This window comes from Primulina eburnea, chromosome 9 (assembly GCF_022965805.1).
Source record: "Primulina eburnea isolate SZY01 chromosome 9, ASM2296580v1, whole genome shotgun sequence".
In the NCBI taxonomy this organism is placed as follows: Eukaryota; Viridiplantae; Streptophyta; class Magnoliopsida; order Lamiales; family Gesneriaceae; genus Primulina; species Primulina eburnea.
The window spans coordinates 3612669-3627709 of NC_133109.1; the positions used below are offsets into that span (position 1 = coordinate 3612669).

Here is a 15041-nt window from a genome sequence, read left to right on the forward strand (position 1 = left end):
ATCTAAAAAGGACTCCAAAAGCGATTTAAACATGATTGCTCAAACTTCTACACAACATACACATAGTTTTACGCATAAATAACAACGCACGCATAATATGATATGATCGATGCATTAAGAACAGAATATACGTGCCTTTTGATATTTAAAAATACCGTAACGGCGACACCGAAGCGGAGATGGAGCGAGGCTTGATCCGGGACGATGGTGGCTCGATTTTTTTGAAGAAAAATGCAACAAAACCTTGCTGGAAATTTCAGAGAGAGGGCGGCTGCTATGTGCTCAAGAACCCTAATATTTTCTCTCAAAATTTTTAAGATAAAATGGGTAGAATGAAGTGTGTGTGTGTCGTGTGTTTGTGGGTGAAAAAGCGTGTGTGTGTGAGTGGCGTGAGTTAGTTGGATAATTTAGGGAATTGATTAAATAATTAACATGCTAATCCAATACTAATTAAAAAGGTTAACTCAAATAATAAATTAGCTAAAATATTAACTATACTCATCTTTAAACAAAATCCCCTAATAAAATAAAGTGCACACTTGTTCCAAAAATCGTCACCGGTCTCTTCCTCGATCCCGCCTCGAATAATCGCCTGAAATATGAAACTTGAAAGAAATTCTAACGTGCATCACATAAACATGAATAATTAAAATAATGCATTTAAATAAATCATGCACAGTTAAAATCAATATAAAATTGATTAAATTATTTAATAATTAAATAAATACATGGGTTATACGTGTACTGAATTTGGGCACTACAGTTACTAATATACTTTTTAATCGTTCGAAAAAATGAGTTTACCATTTTATTTTTTAAAATAAAATTAACACTTTCAATGAACTTTTATAAAAAAACCTTTTTTGACTTACTGATTTCTTGAGAAGTAATGATAAAAAAAAGAAGCAAAAACATTATTATTTTCAAACACAGTCGGTAGGTTCTGTTACAGAATTTGTTGTTTATGAGCGGAGAATACCAAAGCATATTCACCTACTGCGTAGAATATGTTGAATGTTGCATGAGTATAGAAAGCAAGGAATCTGTTGAATGTTGCATGAGAACAGAAACTCAAATTCATCAAAAAATAATTCCTTGTTTGCTGGTTTTTTTCAGTTCAGCCTCTGAAATAGAAAGCAAGGGTTAAAAGTTCTCTTTTTCTGCTGCCATAGTTGAAACTTACATTGGATATTAAGAAGGCATCTCTGTGGTTGTGCTTTGCAGCAAGGGTCATAAGTCACCTAGAAAATACAAACTAGATTATGTCCTTGTAAGGGAGAGGAAGCATAGCACTTCAGAAATTGACATTGGGATAATTTATTTCAAAAAAATATGTTGTGTGTTTGGATTCAATAGACTTCATCAGGAATCACAGTTAAATACATAAAAAGTAATCTATGATGAATTCACATGTCTAAAACTGATTTGATCATGCCAAAACTAAACATCTATCAGTTCAAACACTAGCATGATTGTGACTCCCAAAACATTCAAAATAGCGTCTGGTATCCAACCAATCATGATTTTTAGCTTTTCCATCACTCTGCTACATCTCCCTAAACTAATCTAAAATTTAGAGGAAAGTTTTATCATGTAAAATAAGGAAGATGAAATACTCTATCCTCAAGCAGAAACAGCAAACATAAATTGTGGTGAGAATTGAAGAGCTAAAATTGAATCTTCAGTACAGGTGGAAAAACACCAGCAGCCAATAAATCATGTTATTAGTCATCAAAATCCTGAGATCAATCAAATGCAGGATAACATGTATCATGGCACTAAAAGCATAAAAGCTAAAGCAACATGAATATATTATAATAAAGTAAGAAAATCAATACGCTAAATTACTAACTTCCTAAAAAAATGCACACCTTTCATGCTCAAAAGCTGATCTGCTTCTCGTTAAACCATCAGGGGAGTTACTTTCCTGCTTCAAAAATCCAAACCTGTCAACTTTATGAAGCAGCACGGGTCCTACGAGGCAGTTGTCCATCCTAAAACCTCGTTAAATTAAAGCCCCTAAAACTCTATGAAGAAAGTAAATTACTTTTCGCCTTGTTGCCGTGCAATCTCCAATTTCAACATTACCTACGATACAAAATCCAGAATTTACCCAAAAATTTAAAAGTTGCATAATTGCATCAAATCAAACAGCTGAAATTGAACTTATAAAAAAACAGCTGAAATTGTCCCTCCTAATTGTGCAATCATTCAAATCGATTTCTAATGCATGTACATTCTGGGAATTACGCCGAATAATCGCAAGTAAAAAATATCAATACATACCAACGTGTCAGGGTATCAAAAAAAAAAAAGAGCTTTATACCACATTGAAACAAAGACGGAACAAAAATCTCACAGGACAATGCAAAGATTGACAAAATGACTTTAAAAAATAAATCAGCACTGTCCAGAGGACACAAGAAGAAATAGATTTCTACCGATGATCACTCTTTCTTTTTTTTTTACGCCTTTTTTATACAGAAAGTTCAGGGGATGAATGAAAGAATGAAGCGCGTTGGAAACTCCAGCAAATGACATATTATGATATTGTAAATCAAATTTTAAAAGGGTTTCGAATATACTGGCTACTTAATTTTACATTAGATTGACAGGTCCCGAAACCTCGAAAAAGATTTGATTTTTATGCGCATCCGAGCCGAAAGCTGACATTTTTCCCGAATTATTTGTTCACGTGTTTTAATAATTAATTAATATAACATAGTCATATTTCGAGTAAATATAATGCGTTTTTTTTTTTTAAATGAACTAATTCATTGAAAAAAGAAAAAATGTAGCAGTATAGATATACTGGACATCCCCATGAGATAGTATACCAACATACAATACATAACCGCCTACTCAATGTTCTTAATAAATTATATCAATCATATTCGGTATACATATGTAGGTGTGAATCTGAATTTTTCTAATAGTATCTTCAATCTTCGATTTTTCTCCCTCAAAAAACACTCGATTCCTTAAGTTCCAAACATTGTATACCGTGGCTGCAACGGCTATGACTCTCATTTTGTCTAAACTAGACTTACCTCTGTACGTTTCTCTAAACGCTTTGAGGACAGAGGTTGGCGTGGCCATGATCTTCTTCATATCTAACCAATGTCGAACACTCCGCCTTAATATGAGCGAAAACCTTGATTCATGGATTACTTTATTATGCGGGTTGTGTGTAGGGGTGGGTACAGTACGGTATGCCGTACCGAACTACGGTACCGTATACCGTACCGAAAATATCGGTATGGAATTTTTCCATACCGATACCGGAAATTCGGTATACCGAATTTTCTGTATGAAAAAGGTTCATACCGGTACCGTACCGATACCTATACCGAAAATTTTGGTACGGTATCAAATTTTCGGTATACCGATCTTTTCGGTAATTTCGGTATTTTTTCGGTACGGTATTTCGGTATTCGGTATTTTTTCTCACCCCTAGTTGTGTGTTTGAGGCATCAAGAAAGTGCTGATAACAAGTGTTTTCAAATGGATTGGATCTCATTCGTTTTCAAACAAAAAAAAAAAGCTAAAAGTATCTGTCCAAATTAGTTATGCCAATCCGGTCGGATCGACCGTCTCATTCCACCAAATAGACTGTAAGAGTTATTTTGTCCGACATATGCTAAAAATAATAAGACTTTTAGTATAGGATGTAAAATAGTGAATTTGTGTTTAATCAGAATTAAGTGTTGTGCCAGATGTTTCAACATCTCGGACAACATGCAGCGGAATATTATATTTTGTAACACAAATTGACTTTAAATAAATAGATGGACAAAATTAAATTTGCAGTCATATGGCAAAAATTAATCACTAGAAAACCAAACCGTTTACACAAAAACCTATCACTGGTAATTAAGAACAAAAATCAATTTCCTCAACACGTTGAGAAAATAAAAGCTTTCTAAAACAACCACCAATAATAAAATGTAATTAAGAAAGCAAAACTTGATTCCGAAAAGCACGATCAATTAGATGCAATCTTCAGTCAACATCGTTACGGATTTTATCTGTAGATGTTGGCAACATTCAGAGCAACACGGTGATCACCACTCTTTAAACAACAACGAATTCGAGAATTTTCCTCTGAAAAATCTTCTCTCTGTGTATGTATGATCGATAATCAAGAAGCTTTTCCAAAGTACTTGATACCTTATTTATAGATGAAGAGTTTCACTTCACGAGGAAACATATTTCATAAGGAAGGTAGAGTTTAATTAGAAATAAACTCTTTTTAAACACTAATATCATATCTTATCAAATCATTCTCAAAAGTAACAAATCTTCGAATATATTTGAATGAAAATTATATCATCAACTAAGAAAGACAAAATCATATTAAATATTTACTTAGTCAAAGCAACAAGGAAAGCATGTTGTTGAGAAAATAATTTAAGTAAAAAAATATATCAATTAAATTCAGAAATAATATTTCTCTTAAATCTCCCCATTTTTGCCTTTCTTGGACAAAATGAGATCAAACTCCATTATCCTGGATTAGCTCAAATTGACTCCCCCTGAGTTAGTGAAATTTTCTCCCAGTGAAATTTTCTCCCCCTGAATAAAGTAAGATTAGCACGGGTGTTGTTATAGTTGTTGACAACACTTGAGACAACACTTGCACCATTTCATTAATAGTTCACAATTATCACAACAGAAAACAAATTTACTCACACCAGGGCAACACTTGAGACAACACCTGCACCATTTCATTAACAGTTTACAATTATCACAACAGAAAACAAATTTACTCACACCAAAAAACAAATTTACTAAACACAAGAACAGAAAAAAAAAAAAAAAAAAAAAAGACACATTCAAGCATCTCCCTCCATCATCATCCTCTTCCTCCTCTTCATCATCCTTGGTCCCAGATGGACCAGCTGCTGTTTGATCATCATCTCCCTTTTTTGTCCGGGAAAGACTGCTACATCCAAAAAGAGCCGAAAGTTTCTGACCACAGCTTCGTAGTAGGTAATGTCAATGTTTGCTTGCTCAATCATGTAGCAATAGTAGCCTTAGCTTGCTCAACCTTTGCCAGAGCATGATCAACGTGGGCGTGAGCATCAGGGACAGAGATCATGATGTAATAAGTGGTAATCGGAGGAGTATGAGCGTTGTGCTGTCCAGTAGGTGTGGCCAAAGGTGTAGTGATCGAGCAAAACTTGCACAGTGAATAGTCCCAAAATTTGTTTTATAAATGAAAGCTCGATTTAAAATATCGCAAGTGCACGATAGTCAAGTTATAATAAACGTACGTGAATACGAGTATCGATCCACAAGGACTGCGTTACAATATTCTTATTTTCACTTAAATTTCTTTAGCAACGATAGATTGAGTTGGTGATTAAACTAAAGTGAATTTAATAACTATAATGATTAAAATGCAAGAATAAATAGTGAAGAAATCAATGATTAAATTGGATGTAAATCAAATGAGAAGCGAATTTGTTGGGAATTATCAGTTCACCTACCACTCGTGTTCAGATAATTATACTCGACTTTTACTCGTGCATTCGACGGAATTCCCTAGACTAATCAATATACTCTGTCGAGCTATATTAATACTAATCATAAACATGCAGTAATCAAGTGTCCTCAATTATTTAACAGTTCACGATTGCATTACGTTCTATGGAATCCACTAGCTTTTATCCGGGTGAATTAACACTATCGACACGTACCCAATTCCGTATGTCTACTAAAATTGTAAATCCGTGGTTTATACTATGCGATCCTGTTGTTAATTATTCTGTCGAAATCGTTAACAACATGCAATAATCAACGGAAGATAGCTAGGCTTCGATTGAAACAAGAAAGAACAATAGCATAAACAAATCACTCGTAAAAACGTCAAGAAATAATGTTAAACAACGAGTGCGGGTAGGATCCCCTCAAATTCCAACAAATTTAGAGTTTAGCCAACCAAAGTCATACTAAAAATCAACAATCTACGCAAGAAAATAAAATACTGAATATGAAAATACTAAATATGACGACGGACGAAGGCCGCGACGCTTGGAAATCTCGAGGTCTTCAAAAATCTCCTTTGCTCCTAGCCTTCCTCCCAAGAAAAATGATGGAAAATCTGGTGTCAGACTGAAAAACGGCGCCCAATCTCGTGTATTAGGTTAGGTTCGGATAGAGTCCACAAAACTTGGAAACAAATCTTCTTTGATCTCGTCGCTCGCTAGGGCGACCACTTTTGACCGCTGGGGCGAGTGGTTCTCGAATAAAATCCTTGGCCATGTCTCTGGTCTCGCTGGGGCGGTCACTTTTGACCGCCCTAGCGAGAGCTTCGCGCAACAACTTCTCGGCTGGACCATCATTCTCGCTGGGGCGGTCACTTTTGACCGCCCTAGCGAGACACTTGCGCACCAACTCCTCGTCCAAGCAACACATGCTCGCTGGGGCGGTCACTTTTGACCGCCCTAGCGAGTACCTCTCGCTTCTTTGGCAAATAAAATCCCACTTTTCGGTCCAAGTCCTACAAAACAACCACAAAATACACGAGATCAGCCATATGCTAAATAATGATAGAAAAATGCTAAATTAAACTAAAACAAACTAATATGATGCATGAATGCGACTCGAAAACAACACTAAAAACACGTAAAAACGAGTCTCATCAACCCCCTCATACTAACCTTTTGCTCGCCCTCGAGTAAAATAGGTTAAAGCACGAGATTCTAACAAACTCAACAAACACAAAAAGAAAACTCACCCAAGAAAAAACACGAGTAAATGTCAATGGTGAGTTAACAACGTTTATGTTCATGCCTCAGTTTACTTTCCCATAACAAATCAAGTCAAATCGCAACCGAATACTCATTCTCATCTACACATAAATTTCGACACTAATTTGAACGTGTGTGTGTGTCATGATGGGTCTAGTCAATCGTACTTCAAATAGATCAATTATCAAATCATGCGAGTCACTCAATTTACACTTCAATACAAGTCTCACTAGCATGCATCCCCGTGTCCATTCATCACTAGCCACAAATTGAACTTTATTCAGCTTTTAAGTATAGATGAGGGTGTCGAAAAGAAAGGAAATAAGCTCAAGTGGCTAAAAATTTGGGAGTACACCGATCATTTTCATTGTGCAATCGTCAAGACTTTTGCGTCTGACTTTCCTCGTCTCCTTACATCTCCAACTTTTAGCCTAGGAATAGAATTTCATTCCTTTTATTTAGGCTCCCCCTCACCTTACATCTCCTTATTTTATTTTCTTCCCTTTTTTTTTTTTTTTTTGAATGCACAATTTTCACACATGTACTCCCTGGGTTAAGAATGATATCACTTTGGATTATAACCGGTTGGGAGTTTGATCTTTTAATTAGTGCATTGGAGAGGAGGTGCAAGTAAAGTTCAAGGCAAATCAACTTTTCTCAATCAAGGTCACTATTAGCAACTTATTTTCACGGGTTTGCATGCTAAATCAACTCATAAATGGTGCCTTTCAAGTTAACCAAACAAAATTTTCAAATTTCACCATTATTCCTACAAAATCCTAGTCCCCACGCAAATGTGCTCAAAAGTTCAAATTTTGTACCAAAATTTATGCTTCAACAATTAAGAGTACCGTTCACGAAGTGACCCAATCAACATTTTTGTAAACTATCAATTCAAGATCATCATTGGCTCATAAACTATGTCTTCTCACCATAAACGACACCAACTAAAAGAAATGCAACGAAACTTAAAGAAATGCAATGAACTAAAACAAATAACTAAACAACCAAAACAAACTACCCACCCCCTCATACTAGAGTTGTGCCATGCCCTCATAGCACAAAACGAAACAAAGACTAAAAACAAACATAAAAACGAATGAATGCAAATGCAATGACAAAACAAACAAAATAAAAATAAAAAGAAGGGGAAACAGTGAACTCCCCTGATCAGAACTCCTCATCCTCGTCATGCTCAGGTGGTGGGACTCCCTCGTCAGCTGGTGGCGGCATAGGATAATGGTACTGGAATTGGAAGGGTGGCGGGTATGCGGGTGGTGGTGGGTGGCCGGATGTGTCGATGCCCAAATGCGTGGAGATCCCCTGTACCAAGTACTCGACGTTCTGAATATGAGCTTGATTGACGGCCTAATACTCAGTCTGGTAAGTGGCCCAAGCGCCCAATTCGTTGATGCGATCTCGCATGGCACGGCGGCGTGGCTGTGGAGGTGGCAATGCATGTCCTAACGCCGGAGGTGGTTGAGCTGCGCCCCCATACTCGAAGAATACATCCTCAGGCAGCTCTGCCTGTCTCTTCTCCCTCTTGGATTGATAGAGAGCGTCATCAATGGCTCTCATCGGTGGTAGCCACTCATCATCATCAGCAAATATCACTCCCGCTCGGGCACATAACTCAGTCACGATCGTCGGAAAATAAAACGCCAAATTGCTGCTGTTTATGCACATGTTGAGCTGTCCAAAGATTAGTCTGCCCACATCAATCGCCATCCCAGTGTGGATGGCATAAAGAACAACCGCCCGTTCACGCTGGACATCACTCGTATGCCCCACCGGCATCAATCGCTTAGATAGAAACGCATACCACATTGCCGCCTCCACTCTCAAAAATTTTTCAAGAAAAACCGTATACGTCCCCGGCTGTTTCCACGTGGTGCCCGGATAGCAGAGCGTGCGAATAATCAAATCGTAGTCCAGGTTGAGCACCCACGCCTGAAACTCAGAGTCATCCACCGACGGTAAACCCAGCAAGTCATTGATAGTTCTCGAATCATATGGGACTCGACGTCCCCGCACAGATGCCTTATGCTCACTCCCCTCCGGAGCATTCGCATAGAATTCACGCACAACCGGAATCACCGCGGAATTCGGTTGTGCTAAAAAATTACTCCACCCTCGTCCCTCTACTAATACGTCCGGAAAATAACGAAGAGCAGATGTAGTAAACCCTCGCTCAGGGATTGGTTTTCTATGTAATTTAGCATGCTCAAACCGCTCCCGAGCTCTCTCATTAACAAAATTAGATGGAGTCGAACGAGAACTAGAGGCACCGTGAGTTACCTTAGATCGTTTAGGTGCCATGTCGAGATGGGAGTGCAAAGAGTCTGAAGTCGCCGGAAAATTTTTGAAGTTCGCCGGAATAGCTCGCCGGAATCCTTGGAAGATGACCGGAGTAGAAGAAATTGTAGTCTAAGTGCTTCCGGTGGATTGTAGAACCCAAGATCGAGTTGTTGCCCTGAAAAATCAATAAATAACGATCTTTAGCACACAATAGATGGAGGGGGCGCCGATTTTTGGAGAGGAAAGGGTAGGTTTCGAAATGGGGAAGAAAGGAGAAGGGGAGGGGTTTTATATCTGTCCGACTCGCTAGGGCGGTCAAAAGTGTCCGCCCTAGCGAGTGGTTTTCGGTGGCACAATTTTTAAAACATACGAGTGCTCGCTGGGGCGGTCAGTTTTGACCGCCCTAGCGAGGGGTTCTCGCCGAGATAAATTTTTAATAAGTGAGTTCTCGCGGGGGCGGTCAAAAGTTACCGCCCGAGCGAGTGGATCTCGAAAAGAAAAATTTTTTGAAAAAAAACAACGCTCGCTGGGGCGGTCAAAAGTAACCGCCCTAGCGAGGGGTTCTCGGCGATAATGATGATTTTTAAAAAGCGATGGCTCGCTGGGGCGGCCAGTTGTGACCGCCCTAGCGAGACATTCTCGGAAAAAAACTGAGATAAAAGAAAAAAAAACAATGAATGCCATGCTATGCAACTACCTAAATGCAAATGATTCAATTAATTAACAAAGCAACAGAATAAAAAGGAGAAGAAGCAGTTCTCAATTTACAGTCTAGAGCTCGACTTGTCACCCATGTCCTCAATGACTGTCATGGAGCCGAGTGACTCCTATTTGTGGCTCAATTGTGCCACCAATATAGTGCTTTAATCTTTGGGCGTTCACAGTAAACGTCCCTTCCTTGCCATCATGCAACACCACTGCACCTGATGGGAACACCTCGGCTATAATGAATGGTCCTGACCATCTTGACTTCAGCTTGCTCGGAAAGAGTCGTAAGCGAGAGTTGTATAACAACACTGCTTCACCCACTTTGAATTCTCTTCTTAGAATGTGTTTATCATGGGCTCTCTTGGTGCGTTCCTTGTAAGATAGGGCAAGATCATAAGCTGTACCTCGGAACTCATCCAACTGACTCAACTGCAGCAATCGTTTCTCACCTGCAAGAGCAAAATCAAAGTTAAGTGCTTTGGTCGCCCAATATGCTCTATGCTCTAATTCTACGGGTAGATGACATGCTTTACCAAAAAGTAACCTATAGGGTGTAGTGCCTATAGGTGTTTTAAAAGCAGTACGATAAGCCCACAAAGCATCATCTAACCGAATGGACCAGTCTTTTCTATTCACATTCACTGTCTTCTCTAGAATCCTCTTAATCTCTCGATTGGACACTTCAACTTGTCCACTAGTTTGGGGATGGTATGGAGTGGAAACTTTGTGGGTGACACCATATTTGCCCAACAATTTATCAAAAATTTTATTGCAAAAGTGGGTGCCACCATCACTTATGATTGCACGTGGTGTACCAAATCGATTAAAAATGTGTTTCTTCAAAAATTTTAACACCACTTGTGCATCATTCGTGGCACAAGCCTCTGCCTCCACCCATTTCGACACATACTCCACTGCCACCAAAATAAATTTCTTTCCAAAAGAAGCAGGAAAAGGACCCATAAAATCAATCCCCCATACATCAAATATTTCACACTCAATAATATTATTCAAAGGCATCTCATGACGGTTGGAAATATTACCTGTGCGTTGGCATCTATCACAATTGAGAACATACAAACGAGCATCCTTAAAAAGAGTCGGCCAATAGAAGCCACATTCAAGTACCTTAGATGCCGTCCGTACGGGTCCAAAGTGACCACCTACCTCACGGTCATGGCAGTGGTTCAGAATTTGACTGGTTTCCTCCTCCGCTATACATCTCCTTATCATGGCATCTGCACAGATTTTAAACAAAAACGGTTCCTCCCAAAAATAATATTTCACGTCAGAAAAGAATTTCTTTCTTTGGTGAAATGATAAATTTGGGGGGGTGTGCCGGTGACAAGAAAATTGGCAAAATTGGCATACCAAGGGCACGCATTCACCTCAAACAATTGTTCATCAGGGAACCAGTCATCTATATCAGCATCAACGCCATTAATTCTAACATCCTCAAGCCTAGAAAGATGATCAGCAACCACATTTTCTACACCCTTTTTATCTCGAATCTCGAGATCAAATTCTTGCAATAGTAAAATCCACCTAATTAACCTAGGTTTCGCATCTTTCTTAGCAAGCAAGTATTTTAGGGCAGAATGATCTGTATACACAATCACTTTAGACAGAATAAGATATGAATGAAATTTCTCGAAAGCAAATACTATAGCAAGTAATTCCTTTTTAGTAGTAGCGTAATTCAATTGAGCATCATTTAAAGTCTTACTTGCGTAGTAGATGGTATGAAATACCTTGTTCTTCCTTTGACCTAGCACCGCACCAACAGCTGTATCACTAGCATCGCACATCACCTCAAACGGTAACTCCCAATCAGGGGCAGTCAGAACAGGTGCTGTCACCAAGCTCTCCTTGAGTATTTCGAATGCCTGCAGACAAGTAGAATCAAACTTAAACTCAACATCTTTCATCAACAAAGAGGATAAAGGCTTAGCAATTTTAGAAAAATCCTTACTAAAACGCCTATAAAAACCAGCATGCCCCAAGAAACTGCGGACTCCCTTGATTGATGACGGAGGTGGTAGATTTTTGATTACTTCCACTTTGGCTTTGTCGACCTCCATTCCATTTTCTGACACCTTGTGCCCTAACACAATCCCCTCTTGCACCATGAAATGACACTTCTCCCAATTTAACACCAAATTGCTCTCTTCACATCTAATAAGCACCAAGTTCAAATTTTCTAGACATTCATTAAACGAAGAGCCAAAAATGGAGAAGTCATCCATAAAAACTTCAAGAAAATTCTCAATCATGTCATGAAAAATAGCGGTCATGCATCTTTGAAATGTAGCAGGTGCATTGCATAGACCAAAGGGCATACGTCTAAACGCAAAAGTACCATAAGGGCAAGTGAAAGTAGTTTTCTCTTGGTCCTCAGGTGCAATTGTGATTTGATTGTATCCGAATCCATCCAAAAAACAGTAAAATTCATGACCGGCTAATCGTTCAATCAATTGATCAATAAATGGCAAGGGAAAGTGATCTTTACGGGTTGCATCATTTAATTTCCTATAATCCATGCACACACGCCAACCCGTAACAGTTCTAGTGGGAATCAACTCATTTTTTTCATTGGTAATAACAGTAATCCCACCCTTTTTAGGCACACATTGTACAGGACTTACCCACGCACTATCAGAGATAGGATAGCTAATACCTGCATCCAGAAGTTTGATCGTTTCAGCTTTTACCACCTCTTGCATCTTTGGATTGAGTCTCCTTTGAGGTTGTGCTAGGGGTGAGTATTTATCCTCCATCAGAATTTTGTGCATGCAGATCGAAGGACTTATCCCCTTTATGTCCGCAACTTTCCAAGCGAATGCTCCTCTATGCTCCTTAAGGACTTCTAAGAGCTTACTCTCCATATCATCTGTCAAAGAAGAGGAAATAATAACAGGTAGTTTATTATTTTCTCCTAGATATACGTACTTGAGATGTGGAGGTAGTGGTTTGAGCTCCAAAGTAGGTGGCTCCTCTAGGCTCGACTTTTGAGGCGTTAAATCTTTTCTGTCTCCCAATTCCTCTAGTCGAAGCCTCACTTGCTTTCTCCAAGGTGGAATGGCATTCAAGTGAGCTACCATCTCCATCTTTTCCTCGTCTAACTCGTCCTCCTGCTTTTCCGTAGTGAGAGTGGCCTCCAATGGCTCTTGCAATCCATCCTGCACAAAATCACAAACGAGAGAATCTAAGACATCAACACGAAGACAACTATCATTGTGCATTGTGTGCTTGAGAGTATTAAAGACATCAAAAATAATTTCTTCTTCTCCAACTCTCAGTCTCAATTTTCCCTTGTCAACATCAATTAGTGCTTTCCCTGTAGCCAGAAATGGTCTCCCTAGGATTAACGGCATCTCTAAATCTTCCTCCATGTCAAGTACCACAAAATCTGCAGGAAAAATAAACTTATCCACTTTCACCAAGACATCTTCGATAATCCCACGTGGATACTTGACAGATCTGTCAGCCAGCTGCAGCGACATTCTAGTTGGCTTGGGTTCACCCAATCCCAGTCTCCTAAACACAGAAAAAGGCATCAAATTAATACTTGCACCAAGGTCACATAGAGCTTTATGAAAATTAATGTCACCAATAATGCAAGGTATAGAGAAACTCCCTGGATCTTTCTGCTTAGGAGGCATCTTGTTTTGAACTAAAGCGGAGCAATTTTCAGTCAAATTCACAGTCATATGATCTTCTAGCTTCCGCTTATTTGCTAAGATATCTTTCAAGAATTTTGCATAACTTGGCATATTCAATAAGGCATCAGCAAAAGGAATGTTAATATGCAGTTTTTTGAATACCTCAAGAAATTTACCAAATTGTGCATCTAATTTAGCTTTTTTCATTGCTGCAGGGAAAGGTGGGGGAATAACAATTTTATTCGGTGCAATAGGTGTAAATGTAGAGTTAGAAGACTTACCTCCTTGATGTTCCACCTCATCCTCACCTTGCTTGTTTTTTTTCTCATTAGACTCAAGTGCTTTTCCACTGCGCAATTCCACCGCCTTCACCTGCTCTCTCGGGTTAGTCTCTGTGTTGCTTGGCAAAGTTCCTTGCTCCCTATTAGCAATTAACTTAGCCAACTGCCCAATTTGATTCTCTAACCCCTTTATGGATGCATCCTGATTCTGAAATCTCGTCTCGGTTGCTGAAATAAATTTAGTTATCATTTGCTCTAAATTTGACTTCTCCTCCCTAGGCGGTTCTGGCTTGAATCCTTGGTGCATCCCATGTGGTGGACCTCTTTGTTGGCGGTTTTGGTTGTTTTGACCTCCCCAAGAAAAGTTTGGGTGATTCCTCCATCCCGGATTATACGAGTTTGAATAAGGGTCATTTCTAGGACGGTTCTGGAATCCCACGTGTTTTGCTCCCTCAGGCACATAGAATGGATTGCCATCTTGGCAATCCTGCACGTCATGCTCACCTCCACACTTATCACAGAAAATCTCTTGCAGACGCATAGCCGATCCGCTCGCACTCATCCCATCAATCTTTCTGTTCAAAGCCTCTAACTGTGCTGACACCGCAGACAAATCAGTAACTTGATTAACTCCAGCACCTCGTTTCTGCCTATCAGAATGAGGATGATAGCTGCTAGCAGCCATCTCCTCCAATAATTCATATCCTTCCTCAGCCGTTTTTCTCAGCAAGTTACCACAGGCAGCAGCATCTATCATGGTACGGTTAGAAGTAAGCAGACCGTAGTAAAAAGTTTGAACAACTAACCCAAGAGGTAGCTCATGGTGTGGACATCTCCTCAATAAATCCTTGTATCGCTCCCACGCCTCGTAAAGTGACTCAAGCTCATATTGAGCAAAAGTAGTAATGTCGGCTCTCAGCTTCATAGTCTTCGACGGAGGAAAGTACTTGGTCAGGAATGCCTTCGCCATATCCTCCCATGTAGTGATAGACCCTACAGGCAAACAGTTTAACCACGCCTTAGCTTTATCTCTTAGTGAAAATGGAAATAAACGCAAACGAACCGCATCATCAGACAGAGCATTAAACTTAAAAGTATCGCAAATTTCAAGAAAATCAGCTATATGAGAATTAGGGTCGTCAAGTGCACTTCCCCCAAATTGAACAGTGTTTTGAATCATCTGAATGATAGCTGGCTTGATCTCAAACTGGTTAGCTTGGATGACTGGTCTTACGATGCTTGGACGTGCTCCATCAAGAGACGGTTGTGCATAATCCATCATCGGAATGCGACGTGGTATCTCAACTTGTCTATTGTCACGCTGTTCCTCTCCACGT

General features: G+C 39.3%; 1 non-coding gene across 1 annotated transcript; it reads left to right on the forward strand.

Moving 5' to 3' along the window:
- The first annotated feature begins 14519 nt into the window (after positions 1 to 14519).
- Positions 14520 to 14626, forward strand: LOC140842200 (small nucleolar RNA R71). Its single transcript, XR_012120332.1, has one exon. It is a non-coding gene; the product is annotated as a small nucleolar RNA R71 (small nucleolar RNA).
- Positions 14627 to 15041: the final 415 nt, after the last annotated feature.